Source organism: Eubalaena glacialis, chromosome 10 (assembly GCF_028564815.1).
Source record: "Eubalaena glacialis isolate mEubGla1 chromosome 10, mEubGla1.1.hap2.+ XY, whole genome shotgun sequence".
Lineage (NCBI taxonomy): Eukaryota > Metazoa > Chordata > Mammalia > Artiodactyla > Balaenidae > Eubalaena > Eubalaena glacialis.
Window position 1 is genome coordinate 112209925 of NC_083725.1, and position 18434 is coordinate 112228358.

Sequence of the window (18434 nt, forward strand, 5' to 3'; positions counted from 1 at the left end):
CAGGGGCAGAGCCACAAACCACTGGTTCGAGCTGCCATGGTTTGGCACATTTGGAGTGGAAGCATCACTTCTTCCCACCTGGAAGCAGAGGCCCAGGCTGGGGACAGCAGGGGTCAGAGGTGGAGGGAGACCCACATGAGAGAAGGGGCAGGAAAGAATAAACAAGGTGGAAAACACACCCCGACGCAATGCACAGTATGGGCCTTTACTCGGGCAAGACAAATCAGCGAAAGGGACGACTCCCTTCCTTCCTCGTCTTTTCATTCAGGACAAATTTACTGAGCACCTACTATGTGCCAGGTGCTGTGGTGGACCCCAGGGATAGAGGGCTGGGTTAGGAACCCACCACCGATTCATGGAGACAGATAAAGAGACAACCCCCAATGCGGAGGGCCAGATGGAGAAAACAACACAGGTGTGGGTAGGGGGCCAGAGGAGTGAGGGGCTTCCTCTTCAGGGACCAGGGAAAGGCTGCAGTAGGGCGAGAGGGGGGCATTAACTTCAGTCTTGTCACCCCACCCTGAAACACACCCCTAAGCCTTGCCGTTACCTTCTCTGTGCAGATCTGCCGTATGTCCACGGTTACGTGTGCCTGGTCCCTCTGGGATGGCACTGGATTATGATCGGCTTGAGGGGGGTGAAAGAGGACTGGTTGCAGAGCTGATAAAGGGGGAAGAGGTGAGAGCAGAAATGGCTTTATTTTTTAAACAGTAAATATCATGCACTGGGCTTAATGGAGACTCAAGTGAACAGTTTGTCAAACTCATTTTCCAAGTGGTCTTCATGGAACCATAAGCAATGTCTCTATTGGGGAGAAACTACCAATAAGAGTAAGAATAATAGCTCTGGTTAATTACATATGCCATTTCACTGTCTCCCCATGAGCCCCTGCGGGGCCTGACCCCCATTGTACAGATGAAGGAAGTCTCCTCCAATCTTTTGCTCCAGTACTGGTTACAGGCACATAGTAGGCCCTCAATAAATACATGTTGAATAAATGAATGGATGAATTAATAGATGCTTCCACTAGAACGCACTGCTGCATCCATGTCGGGAGACATATGGTGTCAGCATGGCTTACTGCCATAATACCAAGCAGAAAAAGTCAGGCTTTGCTTCCCTAGATGAGCCTGAGGCCAGGGCTGGAGCTGTGTCTGCTAATGAGCCCACTCTTCTTGAGGCTCTATATTTGTAGCCTGTGCTACCAACGTGAGGATAAATTCTGATCTTCATCAACTTTTTTTTTTTTTTTTGGCCAAGCTGCATGGCATGTGGCATCTTAGTTCCCCGGCAATGGATCAAACCCACATTGCCTACATTGGATTCGTGGACTCTTAACCACTGGACCGCCAGGTAAGTCCCAAAGTCTGATCTTCGAAACAACAATCTTCCCCCACCTTCCACTTTTATCCTTTACCCAATGCAGACCAAAGAGATTTATAGCCGCCAGTGAGAGAAAAGGTAGAAAAAACAGGGAAAGATAGATCTTGAACCTTCTTGAAAGAGTGTAAATTGGTACAATCTTTTTGGAGATGACTTGTTCTTAAAAGATGTATAGTCTTTGTCCCAGTAATTTTGCTTCTAAGGTTTATGCTAAAGCGATGATCAGAAGCACCTTCAAACATAAGTAAGCAGGGATGTAGTCCTCAGAGTCTCTTACAAAAGGGAAAATCTGGGACATCCCAGGCCCATTAAACATAAAGTGTCCACAGCATAGATAGGCCATCATGCAACCAACCGTCTTAAAATTGTGTTTCAGCAGAATATTTAATGTTATGAGAAATCATTCCAATATGACATTGAGAGAAAAGAACAGAATACAAAACAGCATGATCCCAGGTTTGCTAAGCATATGGGAGACAGTGCAGCGTACTCGCCAGGCATGTACATCCTGGAGCTTTTCTGCCTGGGTTCAAATCCCACCTCTGGCCCCTACCAGTCATGTGACCTTGATAAGTTCATCTCTGGACATCAGTTTCCTATCCTGTAAATTTGGGATAAGGATAGTTCCTCCCTCACTAATCATCAAGAAAATGCAAATCAAATGACAATGAGATACCATCTCCCATCTATTAGGATGGTCATTATCAAAAAACAAAAGATAACAAGTGTTGACGAGGATGTGGAACCCTGTACACTGTTGGCGGGGATGTAAAATGGTGTAGCCGCTGGAAAACAGAATGGAGGTTCCTCAAAAACTTAAAAAGAGAATTACTATTTGATCCAGCAATCCCACTTCTGAGTATGTATTCCAAAAAATTAAGATCATAATCTCAAGGGGATTTTTGTCCTGTCATGTGCATTTCAGCATCATTCACAATAGCCAAGATGTAGAAACAACTTACTCCATCACCAGTTGAATGGATAAAGGAGATGTGGTAGAGATATACAATGGAATATTATTGAGCCTTTAAAAAAGAAGGAAATCTTGCCATTTTCAACAACATAGATGAAACTTGAGAACGTTATGCTAAGTGAGATAAGCAGGACAAATACAGAAGGACGAATACAGTATGATTCCACCCATATAAGTTATCTAAAATAGTCAAACTCATAGAAGCAGAGAGTAAAATGATGGTTGTCAGGGGTCAGGGAAGGGGGAACTGTGGAGTTGCTATTCATCTGGTATGAAGTTTCAGTTACACAAGCTGAGTAAGTTCTAGAGATCTGCTGTACGGCTTGGTGCCTATCGTTAACAATACTGTATTGTGCACTTGACATTTTGTTAAGACAGTAGATCTCATGTTAAATGTTATTACTACAATAAATAAATAAACACATAAATACCTTTTAAAAATGAATAATCCTTTTTTTTAATCAAAGAAATGCAATTTATTTTATTTTTATAAATTTATTTCTTTATGTATTTATTTATGGCTGTGTTGGGTCTTTCTTGCTGCACGTGGGCTTTCTCTAGTTGTGCTGAGCGGGGACTACTCTTCGTTGTGGTGCGCGGGCTTCTCATTGCAGTGCCTTCTCTTGTTGCGGAGCACAGGCCCTAGGCACACGGGCTTCAGTAGGTATGGCACACGGGCTCAGTAGTTGTGGCTCACGGGCTCTAGAGCACAGGCTCAGTAGTTGTGGCACACAGGCTTAGTTGCTCCGTGGCATGTGGGATCTTCCTGGACCAGGGCTTGAACCCATGTCCCCTGCATTGGCAGGCGGATTCTTAACCACTGCGCCACCAGGGAAGCCCTGAATAGTCCTTTCTAATTGGAGGGAAGGGAGTAGAGTTTGACTGCCAATATGTGCAGGGTTTCTTTCTGGGGTGTTGAAAATGTTCTAAATTTAAATCATGATGATGGATGTACAGCTTCATGAATATATGAAAAACTACTAAACTGTACACCTTAAATGGTAGAAATTATGATATTTGAAATACAACTCAATCAGACAGATATATACATATAGATATACAGGAAAGAATAGTCCCTAACCCTTCTAGAGCTATAGTGAGGATTAAATTAATATCTATAGAAAACCTTTAGGACAGTGCCTGACACGCAGTAGCATGAGCTGTTATTCTTTCACTCGTACACCAGAGAAGGACCAAATGTGTGTAACAGTGGATATATACAGATGGTAGCAATATGGGCAGTTTTTCCCCTTATCTTATACTTGTCTTAGTTTTTTCAGGAATGGCGTTTAAGATCAGGGTAAAGCTGAGCATTATTCTATAAAAGACAGAGGCTTCCGACAAAGAGAGGACCTTCTCTTTGCTGGAGTTGCCTGAGGGAGCAAATTGATTCCCATAGAAAAAGCATCCAGGAACGGGTGGTGAAGCACTGACATCTAGTGGCCAAGATGGATATTGCAGGCACATTCCACACGGTCTTACCACTCTGCCGGGAGACCTGTCCATTGATTCCAACTACTGATACTTGTAAGGGCTATTTAGCAACATGAAACCACTGTCACATCAACTCTCCCACATTTAGATCTGATAATCACACTTTGACAAATGGATTCCAAATATATATATTTAGTTATAAATATTGTCCCAGGGATTTGATTTATACCAGTAAAAGTTGGAAACCACCCTAGATTCTAACATCAGGGAAATTACCACCCAGAAGAAATCAGCTCCTGGCTCTTAAAGTGATGAGTGTGGACTGTGGCCATAGATTTGCAGCCTGAATCTCGGGTCACAAACACACTTACACTCCCTTCCTCACTTCCTTCAGATCTATAGGCAAATGACCCCTCCTCTATCTAAAATGTCAACCCTCCCTGCCCCCTCCCTTGATTTCACTTTCCTCCCACATCACCATTTCACACACTGTATCATTTATTTCTTTATATTTGATTATCTGTCTCCTTCCCTGGAGTATAAACTCATGAGGGCAGGGATTTGGGTTTGTCTTGATCCTTGATGAATCTCCAGTGCTTCAACTAGAGCCTGGGACATCATAGATGGTCAATAAATATTTTGGTGACAAATTTATGTGAAATCAATGTTAAGAAAACACCATGTCATTGGCTTGTGCTGAGTACAACTCTGCAAAAGCAAGAGGTATAAACATTGCCAACTGTATCGTCTGCATGGGCCGATACCAGATACCACAGACTGGGTGCCTTAAACAACAGACATTTATTTCCTCACAGTTCTGGAGGCTGGAAGTCTGAGATCAGGGTGTCTGCAAGGTTGTTTCTTCTAAGGCCTCTCTCCTTGGCGTGTAGACAGCAGTCTTCTCCCTGTGTTTTCATAGGGTGTTTCCTCTGTGTGTGTCTGTGTCTTAATCTCCTCTTCTTATGACACCTGTCAGATTGGATTAGGGTCCACCCTGGTGACCTCATTTAATCTTAATCATCTCTACCTCCAAATACAGTCATTCAGAAGTACTGGGAGTTAGGACTTCAACATATTAATTTGTTGGGGGGTGGGGGACATGATTCAGCCGATAACACCAATAAACACAAAAAACCCTGGGATGTGTCAAGAGAATACAGGAGTCAGCTTAAGGGACTCCCGTGGGCCAGATATGGGAAATTTCAGCATGAAAATAAATAATGATGATAATGGATTATAACTCACTGACTAAAACAAGAACCTGTGAGTCCATACCGATCAATAAATATAAACAGATAAATAAACAAACAAATAAATAAGATGAAAGGAGAGCTCTTCCTTACCAAAGAATGACAATGTCAAAAATGTACGGACTTCCCTGGCGGTCCAGTGGTTAAGACTCCATGCTTCCACTGAAGGGGGCATGGGTTTGATCCCTGGTCAGAGAACTAAGATCCCGCATGCTGCATGGCACAGCCAAATAAATAAATAAATAAAATGTAAAAGAAACAACAGAAAATTACAACTCTACAAGCATCATTTCAATCATTGATTCAGGCAGAAATGGTTGCTTAAACTTCGAGTGAAGATTAGATGGGCCACAGGTTACTTATACATTCTCATAGTATCTCCCTGCTGAATACCTTCATAATCACAGCCCAATAACTGCAGTGGAGAAGTTTGGCGGGAGACACCACCTTCATCAAGTAATCAAAGTTAATGTCACCAGTAAAGGGACAAATCAACATCATGTGCCTCCTGATATGATGCACTGAGAAGGACACAGCATTGCTTCTATGATATTCCTGCTAAAAAACACATAACCTGAATCTAACGGTAAGACAACATCAAACAACCCCAAATCAAGTGACGTTCTACAAAACTGGCCTGCACTTTTCAAAACTGTCAGCATCAGGAACAAATGCAGGCTGAGGAGCCATTCCAGACTGAAGGGGAGTGAAGTGACGAGATGGCCAAAAATAATATGTGACCCTGGGAAAATCCTGGAGCAGAAAAATCACTAAAAGGGACAATTTTAGGACAATTGACGGAATCTGAACATGTGCCATGTATTAGATAATAGTGTTGCATCGGTGTTAAATTTCCTGAATCTGATCATTGTGCTATGGTTCTGTAAGCAAATGTCTTTGTTCCTTGGAGAATCACACTAAAGATCAGGAGGAAAGGTCATCATGTCTACAACTGACTCAGATTATCTGAGCCAAATGTAGTAACTGTGTGTGTGTATGTGCGCGCGCAGAGACAGAGTAAATATGGTAAAATGTCAATAATGGGTGAATCTGGGTGAAGTATATATGGGAGTTCGTGGCCCTATTCTTGTAATTTTTCTGTAGATTTGAAATATTTTCAAAACAAAAAGTTTTTTTAAGCACTTCCCTGGCGGTCCAGTGGTTAAAACTCCACGCTTCCACTGCAGAGGGCGCGGGTTCGATCCCTGGTCGGGGAACTAGGATCCCACATGCCATGCGGTATGGCCAAAAAACTTAAAAAAATAAAAAGTTTTTCTAAAATTTTAGATGTTTCCTGCCAACAAAAAGAAAATGAAGGGAATATTCAAAAAAGAAAAGATTTACCTTAATAGAAAGACAAGTACCATATGATATCCCTTATATGTGGAATCTAAAAGACAGCACAAGTGAACCTATCCACAAAACAGAAACAGACTCACAGGCATAGAGACTTGTGGTTGCCGAGGGGGAGGGGGGTGGGGGAGGGAAGGACTGGGAGTGTGGGATTAGCAGATGCCAACTATTATACACGGGATGGATAAACAACAAGGTCCTACTGTATAGCACAGGGGACTCTATTCAATACCTGTGATAAACCATAATGGAAAAGAATATGAAATAGAATATATATGGACCACTTTGCTGTACAGCAGAAGTTAACACAACATTGTAAATCAACTTCTTGTCAAGAAAATTTTTTTAATTTAAAACTTAAAAAAGAAAAAAGACTTACCTTAAGAAGGGGAAGTTATGAATGATTTCATCTCTCATAATGTTGTTCTAGTGCTTTGACCATAACAAGGTCACATTTCTTTCCTTCCCACAACAGAAGTGAGGAGAGAAGGGCCCTACATTTTTCGGTTGCCAACTATGGACCTATTTCATTCTATCAATGACCCAACAGGCTAGGTTTTAATGCCCGTTTTAGAAATGAGGACAGTGAGGCTCACAGAAAGGTCGCTCAAGGTCACTGACAAGGAGGCAGGAGCTGAACCAAGGCCCGACCCCTGTTTATCAGCTCTGTCTTTACGTTCTCCACGCTCTGGGCCAGGCCGGAGCAGGTGCTGCCATGAAAGGCTGGGAAGACCCCGTCCCTGTCCTGGGTTCACAGTCCACTGCATGTGGTCAGGCCACAGGTGCTTAGTGCTGGGGGACAGGACAGCAGAGGGGCATGGTGCTAAAACCTAAGGGAGATGGGAGCTACCAGGGGCCCTTTTTTTCCTTGGCCTCCAGATTCTTTCTCAGGGATCTGCCCTGCTCAGAGCCCAGGAGGCTGCCCACAGGCCCCTAGGGTGGGCCTAGAAGCCCTAGCGGAGATCGGAAGGTGGGGAGGGCACAGACACTCACTCTTGTGCTCTGTGATCCCAGCCCCTGCATCCCTCTGCCTTCAGAACCCCAGGTTCTGGGACTTCCCTGGTGGTTCAGTGGTTAAGACTCCACGCTCCCAATGCAGGGGGCCTGGGTTTTTTTGTTGTTTTGTTTATAATTTTTTTTTTTTAATAGCTACTTTATTTATTTATTTATTTTATTTTTTTAGCTGTGTTGGGTCTTCGTTTCATGCGAGGGCTTTCTCTAGTTGCGGCAAGCGGGGGCCACGCTTCATCGTGGTGCAGGGACCACTCTTCATCACAGTGCGCGGGCCTCTCACTATCGCAGCCTCTCTTGTTGCGGAGCACAGGCTCCAGACGCGCAGGCTCAGCAGTTGTGGCTCACGGGCCCAGTTGCTCCGCGGCATGTGGGATCCTCCCAGACCAGGGCTCGAACCCGTGTCCCCTGCATTAGCAGGCAGATTCTCAACCACTGCGCCACCAGGGAAGCCCGGGGGCCTGGGTTTTATCCCCGGTCTGGGAACTAGATCCCACATGCCGCAACTGAGACCCGGCGCAGCCAAATAAATAAATAGATATTTAAGAACCCCAGGTTCTGGTGGTGTTGCCCCCTCCCTGGCCCCTCCCCCCTCCCAGTGCCGCTGGCTCCTGTGCCTCTCAGTATCCCTCTTTGGGGTCACCCTGCTCCCCACCCCTGTACACAACCCCTCCCTAAGTCTCTTCAATCAAACCTCTGGGTGGCCATCGGTTTCCTGCAAGGACTCTGACCCCTGTACTAGGTGAGGAGAGAGAAGCGCATTCAAAGGGAACAGCATACTTCAAGGCCCAGAGGCCAGGGAGGGTGCCGCCCACTAGGAGTCAAATGGCCCAGGCTGACCTACGGGAAGACTGGAAGGCAAGCTGTTCCAGCCCAAGTCACAGCTCTCAGCATTGAACTGGGACTGTGACACCTCCCGTCCCTCCATCCACCACCCCTGCCCGTATGACCCATTGGTAGAGGTCTGCCTACAGCCTTACCTGAGCCAACCATGGGGGCCGTGGCCTGGGTCAAAGGGGCCAGAGGAGGCAGGCCTAGGGCTCCACTCCCCATAACACAGGTCTGCCTCCTGCTGCGAAAACTTGCGAGGCTGCTGTTGCTTGTACACCAGCAATGTGATTTCGGAGCCTCCAGCCAGGCTCGGAACCCTCCTCTACCTTTCCTAGCGGTCCAAAGCTCATTCCACAGGGTCAGCTGGGGTGTTTGATGCTCAACCATTAGCCCAACGTGTGCCAAGTCCAGATCCCCGTGAAAATGTGATTCCCCCTGGGGGATTTTAACTTCCAATCCAAACATTATTAAGATAGATCAAATGCCTCCTCCTCCATGGCAGCCTCCTGGATGCACCCTGGAAGTGAACTCCTTTTTCTAAATGACCGATAGCACTTTGTCTCTTTTCAGTATCCTGCTCTAGTTAACTATTACTGTCATTTTCTGTCTTACAATGATTTTTAAATGGGTCTTATTCCTCCCATTCAGATGTGAACCCGTTAAGAGCAAAATTCACAGCTGATTCACCTCTATTGAGCTTACTGCCTCGCATGTGGAATGAATGAATGAATGAAGAGATGAACAAGGCAAAGGAATCGTGAGGTGTCTGGGTGCTCAGGAACCCAGCCACGGTGGGTGGTGCAAGGCAGGCAGGAGGGCATGAGAAGATGGCAAAGCCTTCCACTTCGACTGCGGCCTCATCCCCCAAATCAGCCAAGGCATGAAGTCGCCTGAAGCTGCTGCTGCCGCAGGCCCTTTGGGCAGGGAGGGCTGGGTCCCCCGGCTGCTTTAAGAATGGCTTTGTCCATCTGGAGCAGGAACGCATTAAATACCCACCCTGTCACACCCAGCTCCCTCCGCTGTAACCAAACATGATAAAGATACCAGTCAGAAGCCAGGACCCAGGTCATCGCGAGAAAGAACAGGGCCTCCGTCAAATCAGATTGGATCAGAAAATGCATAGAGGATCAGGTCCAGAGCTGTGCTCACCAGGGAGTAATGTGGCGTTAGAGATACGGAGAACAAAGGAGATGGGGGCCGGTGGGGTGAGACCCATTATCAGCAGAACGAACCTTGACCTCCGTCCCCAAGTGGGGTTCACCCAGGCCACCATCTCCAGTAGGTTCGTGCTGCAGCCCTGGGCAGGTCCAGCTCAGAGGAGGCACAATGAGGAGGAGTGAGGGGCTGCGAGGGGCAGCGGGGGCCTTCTGAGAATCCCTTTGTCCCTGCTGTGGGACTTCAAGCCAATTCCTTGGTTACGCTCCAGTTCTCAGGAATTTTCCGTACCCTGGTTAATAACTCCATCCCCCGCCAGCCCACTCCCAGTTTCCAAACATTTCCTTGTCTGCTTCCAGTTAACCCTTGCTCGGCCCAGTTTCAAATTTCTGCCTCCCCCAAGGCCTTCTCTTGCATTTTACCCAAAGCAAGTGTCAGAACCCTTTCTGAAGGCCGACCAGCCTGGTCGTGGGAGGTTGGGGTTGAGGCTCTGGCTATGCCTTTCCCTTCCCTGGACTCTGCGTGGGTATATTCCTGCCCCAGGAACTACTGCCTCCTCTCTGCTTCCTGCCTGTCCTCAAGAGCTTGGACCACAGTGCCCCGTGCCCCGCTAGTCAAGGACCCACAGAGTTGGGGTTATCAAAGCCCAGGATGGTTCTCACTCCCCATGGTCCTTGTCCCTGAAGGCGAGCAGGCTCCTGCTGTCCCCAGGGGGAAACTCATTCATTCATTCATTCACTTAATTAATCTGTATGGAATATCTATTCTGCACCAGCTGCTAGATGGCATCTCGGCCTCTGCTTACATACCTCTCATGGAGCAGAGCTCACTGCCTGTATGTCGCCTTATCCACGGTCAACAACTCCATTTGCTCAAGGCTGGACCCCAGGGATGGGCTTTGGGAGCTCTGAAACTGGGCGTGTGTGTGTGTGTGTGTGTGCGCGTGTGTGTGTGTGTGTGTGTGTGTCTTCCTGGGATGCCACATTCTAAGAGGCAGCAAAAGAGGCACAAGTGTGGACTCAGGAACCAGACAGCCTGGGTTTGAACCCCAGCTCTGCCCCCTGCCAGCTGTGTAACCCTTTAACAAGTTACTGAACCTCTCTGGACCCCATCATTAAAACCGGCGTACCTACTTCCTAGCGTTGTTGAAATGAGACTTAATTCACATCACACAGGTGCCTTTATAGATGTTAGCCATTATCGTGCTCCCGGGCACCTAGGCCTTACTGCCACTGGCTCTCATCTGCCTCCTTGTCCCAGTGACTTGTCTGGGTGGAAGGGGCTTTGTTCCACCTGCCCCAGGGAGATGGACTGCGCTGGGGTTTTCAAACTGTGTTCCTTTGATTCCCAAGGGTTCCCTAGAGACGTCTTGTGGGGCTGGTGGGTCTTCATCCCCTCTGCTGCCTGAGTAACTCAGTTGTCCTCCTTTTTCTATAATGGCATCACGTGCACATAATGTTTTAGGAAAAGATATTTGGCTCCTAACAAATTAAATTTCTGCTGTAAAACTCCTACAAATTGTAACAAAAGACAAACACCCTAATTTTTTTTAATGGGCAGAAGACTTGAGCGGATACTTCCTAAAAGAAGACATACAAAGAGCCGATAAGCACATGACAAGGTGCTCAACATTACTATCCATCAGGAAATGCAAATCAAAACTACAAGAGGATACCTCCTTATACCCACGAGAACAGCTAAAATTAAAATGACAAACGTACCAAGTATTGACGAGGATGTGGAGCAAGTGGAACTTTCATATGCTGCTGGTGGGAGTACAAAATGATAGAACTTTGGAAAACTGTTTAGCAGTTTCTGCTAAAGCTAAACATCTGCCTACCCTGTGCTCCAACAGTTCCACTCCTGGGTCTATACCCAACAGAAATGCATGCATATGTTCACCAAAAGGCATGTACTAGAATGTTCATAGCAGCACTATTCCTAAGAACTCCACACTGGAAGCTACCCAAATGCCCATCAACCAGAGAAGAGATAAATATAATGTATATTTACACAATGGAAAAATATATACAGCAATGAAAATAACCGATCTGTACCTATACACAATACTGGTGTAATCCCACAAACATAATTTTGAGCAAAGAAGCTGGACACAAAACATGCTTGCTACATGGTGCCGCTTATCTAAAGTACAAAAATAGGCCAAAGTAATCTTTGCTGTTTGAAGTTAGAGCAGTGATTACACTTGGTTCTGGGGGCTGGGTTTGTAACTGGAAGGGAGCCTGGGGGAGCTTTGGGGGTACTTGTAACATTCTGTTTCTTGATCTGGATAGCAGTTACATGGATATATTTGTGAAAATTCATCAACCTATTCCCTGTGACATGCATTGTTCTGTGTGCATATTATATTTTAAGTTTAAAAAATGATGATGTAAACTTTTAAGAAATCACTTGGAAAATACACGAACACTTAGTTTTTCTTTTAAAATCAGGTTGCACTAGCCAGTTGGAGACACAGCCCCACCCACCAGCAAGCATGCTGCCTTGAGACCCTCTGAGCCTACGGCCACCCTGGGACACAGCCCTGTCCACCAGAGGGTCCAGGACCTGGCTCCGCACACCAGTATGCTAGCACTAGCCCCAGGACCCCCAGGGCCCTGTAGCCAGAGACCCTGGGACCCAGCTTTGCCCACCAGTGAGCCAGCATTAGCCCCTGGACCCCCTGGGCCTCAGCTCCACCCACCAGCAGGCTGACGCCAGCCTTGGAACCCCCTGACCTTGTAGGCAGAAACCCCAAGACCCAGCTTCACACACCACTGGGCTTGCATTAGCCCCAGGCCCCAGCCTCACCTACCGGTGGGTGGGTACCAGCCCTAGGATCCCCTGGGCCTTGACCCTGCCCACCAGCTCTGGGACACCTTGGGTCCCTCAACCAGCTGCCCCAGGATCCAGCCCCACCCACCAGCAGGCTGATATCATCTCTGGGACCCCCAGGCCCCTGCCACCAGAGACCCAGGAACCTGGCTCCTACCACCAGCAGGCGAGCACTAGCCCTGGGACCTCCAGGGCCCTGCAGCCAGCAGCCTTGTGACCTGGCCCCGCCTACCAGGGGCCAGCAGTCTCTGCACAAGGCAGGGCCAGGCAACCAACTAGACCGGGGGCCATCCACACCTACCAGACCACCCACAGTAGTCAGCTCACCACAACAGAAGGACCCACACAGCCCAAATAGAGGACACCCCTAGAGCATATAACTCTGGGACTGTAGGGCAGTGCACTGCTGGGACGCATAGGACGTCTTCTACAGAGGGCCACTTCTCCAAAGTTGGAAAATGTTACCAACCTACCAAATACATAGAAACAAAAATAGCAAATTAGGCCAAATGAAGAGACAGAAGAATACATTCCAAACAAAGGAACAAGATAAAGCCCCAGAAGAAGAACTAAGTGAAGAGGAGATAGGCAACCTACCCAATAAAGAGTTCAAAGTAATGATCATAATGATAATCAAAGAAACTGAGAGAAGATTGGATGAACAGACTGAGAAGTTAGACGTGTGTAACAAAGAGTTAGAAAATATAAAGAAGAACCAAACAGAGATGAAGAATTCAATAACTGAAATGAAAATACATGAGAAGGAATCAACAGTAGAGTAAATGATACAGAGGAGCAGATCAGTGAGCTGGAAGACAGAGTAGTGGAAATCACTGAAGCTTAACAGAAAAAAGAATGAAAAGAAATGAGGAGGGACTTCCCTGGTGGTGCAGTGGTTAAGAATCCACCTGCCAATGCAGGGGACACGGGTTCAAGCCATGGTCCGGGAAGATCCCACATGCCGCGGAGCAACTAAGTCCGCGCACCTAGAGCCCGTGCTCCGCAACAAGAGAAGCCACCGCAGTGAGAAGCCCACACACTGCAACAAAGAGTAGCCCCTGCTCGCCGCAACTAGAGAAAGCCCACACGCAGCAACAAAGACCCAACACAGCCAAAAATAAATAAATAAATAAATAAATAATAGAAAATAAAAATTTTTAAATAAATAAATAAATAAGGAGAGTTCAAGGGACAATATCAAGCACACTAATATTCCCATTATAGGGGTCCCAGAAGGAGAAGAGAGAGAGAAAGGGGCAGAGAACATATTTAAAGACATAATGGGGACTTACCTGGTGGGTAGTGGTCAATAATCTGCCTGCCAATGCAGAGGACACTGGTTTGATGCCTGGTTCTGGAAGATCCCACAAGCCGCGGAGCAACTAAGCCTGTGTGCCACAACTACTGAGCCCGCGCACCACAGCTACTGAAGCCTGCATGCTCTAGAGCCCGCGTGCCATGACGACTGAGCCCATGCACCACAACTACTGAAGCCTGCGCACTCTAGGGCCCACATGCTGGAACTACTGAGCCTGTGTGCTGCAACTACTGAAGCCTGTGCTCCTAGAGCCCATGCTCCGCAACAAGAGAAGCCACCGCAATGAGAAGCCCACACACCACAACGAAGAGTAGCCCCCGCTTGCTGCGACTAGAGGAAGCCTGTGCACAGCGCCAAAGACCCAACGCAGACAAGAAAACAAAACAAATTCAAAAAAAAAAAAAAAAGGCATAATAGCTGAAAACTTCCTTAACCTGGCAAAGGAAACAGTCGTCCAAGTCCAGGAAGCACAGAGAGTCCCAAACAGAATCAACCCACAGGGGACCACACCAATACACACTGTAATTAAAATGGCAAAGATTGAAGATAAAGAGAGAATATTAAAAGCAGCAAAGGAAAAGCAACAACTTAACATACAAGGGAACTCCCATAAGGCTATCAACTGACATTTCAGCAGAAACTCTTCAGCAGAAGGGAGTGGTATGATGTATTTAAAGTGATGAAAGGGGAAAACCTACAACCAAGAATACTCTACTTGGCAAGGCTTTCATTCAGATTTGATGGAGAGATCAAAAGTTTTACAGACAAGCAAGAGCTAAGAGAGTTCAGCACCACCAAACCAGCTTTACAAGAAATGTTAAAGGGACTTCTCTAAGCGAAAAAGAAAAGGCCACAACTAGAAACATGAAAATTACACAAGGAAAAATCTCATTGGTAAAGGCAATTATACAGTAAAGGTAGTAAATCAATCACATTTAAAACTAGTAGGAAGGTTAAAAGACAAAAGTAATAAAATCATCTATAGCTGCAATAAGTAATTAAGGGATACACAAAACAAAAAGATGTAAAATATGATGTCAAAAACAGTAGACATGTGGTGGGGAGTAAAATGCATGGTTGTTAAAATGCATCTGAACTTAAGAAATTAGTAAATATATGCACCCCTATGTTCACTTCAGCATTATTTACAATAACAAAGATATGGAAGCAAACTAAGGGCCCATCAATAGATGAATGGATAAAGAAGATGTGACATAGATATATGTGCAATATATATATACACACACATACACACACACATACAATGGAATATTACTCCACTATAAAAAAGAAGGAAATCTTGCCATTTGCAACAACATGGACAGACCTAGAGGGTATTATGCTTAGTGAAATAAGTGAAACAGAGAAAGACAAATATTGTATGATTTCATTTATATGTGGAATCTAAAAAATGAAACAACTGAACAAACATAACAAAACAGAAGTAGAGTCATAGATACAGAGGACAAACAGGTAGTCACCAGACAGGAGCAGGGTGGGAGAAGGAAAGATATAGGTGAAAGAGATTAAGAGGTACAAACTTCCAGTTACAAAATAAATGAGTCACAGGTGTGAAATGTACAGTGTGGGAAATACAGTCAATAATTATATAATATATTTGTATGGTGACATATTGTAACCAGACTTATTGTGCCGATCATTTTGAAATGTATAGAAATACCAAAGCACCATGTGTAACAGGAAATAACATAGTGCTGTAGATCAATTATACTTCAGAAACAAAGAAACAAACTCAGAGAAAAAGAGAGCAGATTTGTGGTTACCAGAGGTGGGATTAGGGGAAGGGAGACTTGGATGAAGGCTCTCAAAAGGTACAAACTTCCAGTTATAAGATAAGTAAGTACTAAGGATGTAATGCACAACTTGATAAATTTAATTAGCACTGCTGTATGTTATATATAAAAGCTGTTAAGAGAGTAAATCCCAAGAGTTCTCATCACAAGAAAAAAAATTTTTTTTCTATTTCTTGAATTTTCTATCTATATGAGAAGATGGATGTTCATTAAACTTATGGTGGTCGTCATTTCATGATGTATGTAAGTCAGATCATGATGCTGTACACCTTACACTTACACAGGGCTGTATGTCAATTACATCTCAATAAAACTGGAATATAAATAAATAAATATCAGGTTGTAAAACAATGTATACGGTATTGTATGGCCTCATTTTTGTAAGTAAGTAAATATATTCATTTACAACATTAATGGTGGATAGCGCTGGGTAGTGGAGTTGAGTCATTTAAAAATTTTTATTAACCTATAAATATCTGCAATGAACATACATTATTTGCAATAACTGGGCCCAAAAATGTTCTTAAAATTTTAATTTTTAAAACCTGGAGAAACTCCACAGATCTGGGACTGGGGAGTGGAAAAATGTTCTCTGTATTGTTGGATGACCACGTGCCTGGGGTGAGACCCTGATTGAAAGCTCCCAGGGGACCAGCCATCCCAAGGCCTCTCAGACCAGCTCAGTAACACTTATCGTGCTTAATGTTCCGTCCCAGCCTTGCCATGATTCACTTCCTTAGATTTCCTTCCATTGCTTGATTTGATATGTTCACGGAACATTTCTGAACACCTGTGCCCTTGGCAGGGGGTACCATGCATTAGCAGTGCAGTTCCCAAGGCCCCTCAAAGCCAAATGCCAGGTAAGGCTAATGGCAAAGTAAATGTTGCTATCTAATCTTTCTGCCAAGCCAGTCTGGCACAATGAGATTACGTGGTTTCCCTGCTGGCAGTCACGGATCAGCCCTGGCTGACATCAGACTTCATGAAGAACGCTCAGTCCTAGAGTCAGGATTCCACCTTCCCTCCCAAGAGTTCCTCTGGGGACTGGATAGGATGGCTTCTCTGAGTGCCCCTGGGGTGTGATGGGTGGCAGCCATCACGGAATGTCCATTGTACACTCTAACCAATGCACAGAAACCAGGTGGATGTGTGTGGCTTCAGAGCCCGGCCCGGGACAAGAGCCTCCCAAGACCAGAGCCCTCTAAGACCCGGGTTCTAGTCCTGCCTGTGTCACTACTTAGTTATGTGAACCTGCACTGATCACTTAACTCTTCTGAACTGTGTCAATGGGGATAATGCAGGAATAATACGTTTTCAAAAGATCATGTATCTCAAAGCATTCAGAAAAGCATGAAGAGCCACAGAAATGCAGTCCTGGTTGTATGGATGGGGGTTTGCAGATAAGCAGACCAATGATGTCAACTCCCTCCTTCTCAGGTCACTTGTATTGCCTGAGCAGAAAACCACCTTGCAGAACACTGAAATGGCCCCCAAATGGAGAAAAGCATGAGGCAGCCAGGTGGATCTTTGTGGAGTTTTCTAGGAGGTTTCTAGCCCTGTATTAGCTTTCCATTGCTGGTGACAAATTAACACAAACTTAGCAACTTAAAACACCTCACATTTATTACCTCAGCGTCTTTGTGAGTCAGGAATCCAGGCCTTGTTTGGCTGGGTCCTCTGTTTCAGGGCCTCTGATAAGGCTGCAGTCAAGGTGTCGGCCAGGGATGTGGTCTCATCTGAAGCTCGAATGGAGAAGGTCATCTTCTAGGCTCACAGGGTCATTGGCAGGATTCAGTTTCTTGGGGGTTGTCAGACTGGGGCCGTCAGTTCCTTGCTGGCTGGAGGCTGGAGGTCCCCCTCCATTCCTTGCCATGTGGGCCTCCTCATGGGGCAGCTTGCTTATTCAGAGCCAGCAAGGGAGAAAGTCTACACAAAGAGTCTGCTGGCAAGACCCAAGTAACAATCTCACATAATGTAATCACAAAAGTGACACCCCATCTGCTTTGCCATATCTTATTGATGAGAAGCAAGTCATAGGTCTTGCATATGTTCAAGGGGAGAGGATTACAAGAGGCATGAATACCAGGAGGCGAGGATAATTGGGGGCCATCATAGAGTCTGCCATATATTGGGAATTGGTGACATCAAGCGTGTCAGCCTCCCGCTTATGAAGTTTTCCCCAAACTTCAGTATCTTCACCAGTCCCATTAGGGCTTCCCATTAGTGTGATCCAAAGGCCTCTCCAGGTGGAAAGGAAAGGGGCCTCCCCCTCTGTCCTCTCCTGAGCTGACCACAAACTCCTCGAAGGCATGGCCTAGTTCCATCTTCCTCGTGGATGCACCCCCAGCAACTAGAACATGCGTACCCAGAACAGAGCAGGTACAAAATAAACACATGTTGAATGAATGTGTGCATGTGTCCTGCAGGTTACTGCCTGAGGAGTCTGCTTGGGGGTCTGCTTCCCAAACGTATTTCTCCTCTATCCAAAATTCCCATGTGGGTCCCACAGACAAGCAGTTCCCCGCAAACTGATGCCTAATCTTGGGCTCCAAGCACTGCAAGCCAGCTCCAGGATGCCCAGGGGAGCATCCCTCCTAGATGAACTCTGGTCACCCCACCCTTACCCCCAGGATAGAATGAAAGAGCCCATCTGGATGGCCCAGCACCCAGGGGTCTGAGAAACGTTCACAGTCCCCACCCAGCTCCTTGGAGCTTCGCCTCAGCCTGCCAACCTTGTCACCCCTGCCATAAGACACGGAGCGTGGACAGATTTTACTCATGGTTCAAAGGACCAAAATGGAAGCAGGGATGATGACTGGTTGTTCTTTTCTTTTTCATTTTCTTTAGTCGGATTACATCATTTTACTTGAAATGAATCTAATGTGTCCCCTCCAAGGCCTCCACAGCCTTGGGCAGAGCCTAGTACACAATTTTGCCTTCGCTCTTGGCCATCAGTGGTTGAGCACTTCACCTGCTGTAAAGTCAGATGTGTCTGGGCTATTGTCACCAAGTGAAATTTACCTCTTCAGGTGTTCAATCTAGAGATAGACTATTTTTATCCCCCCACAAAGTTCCCC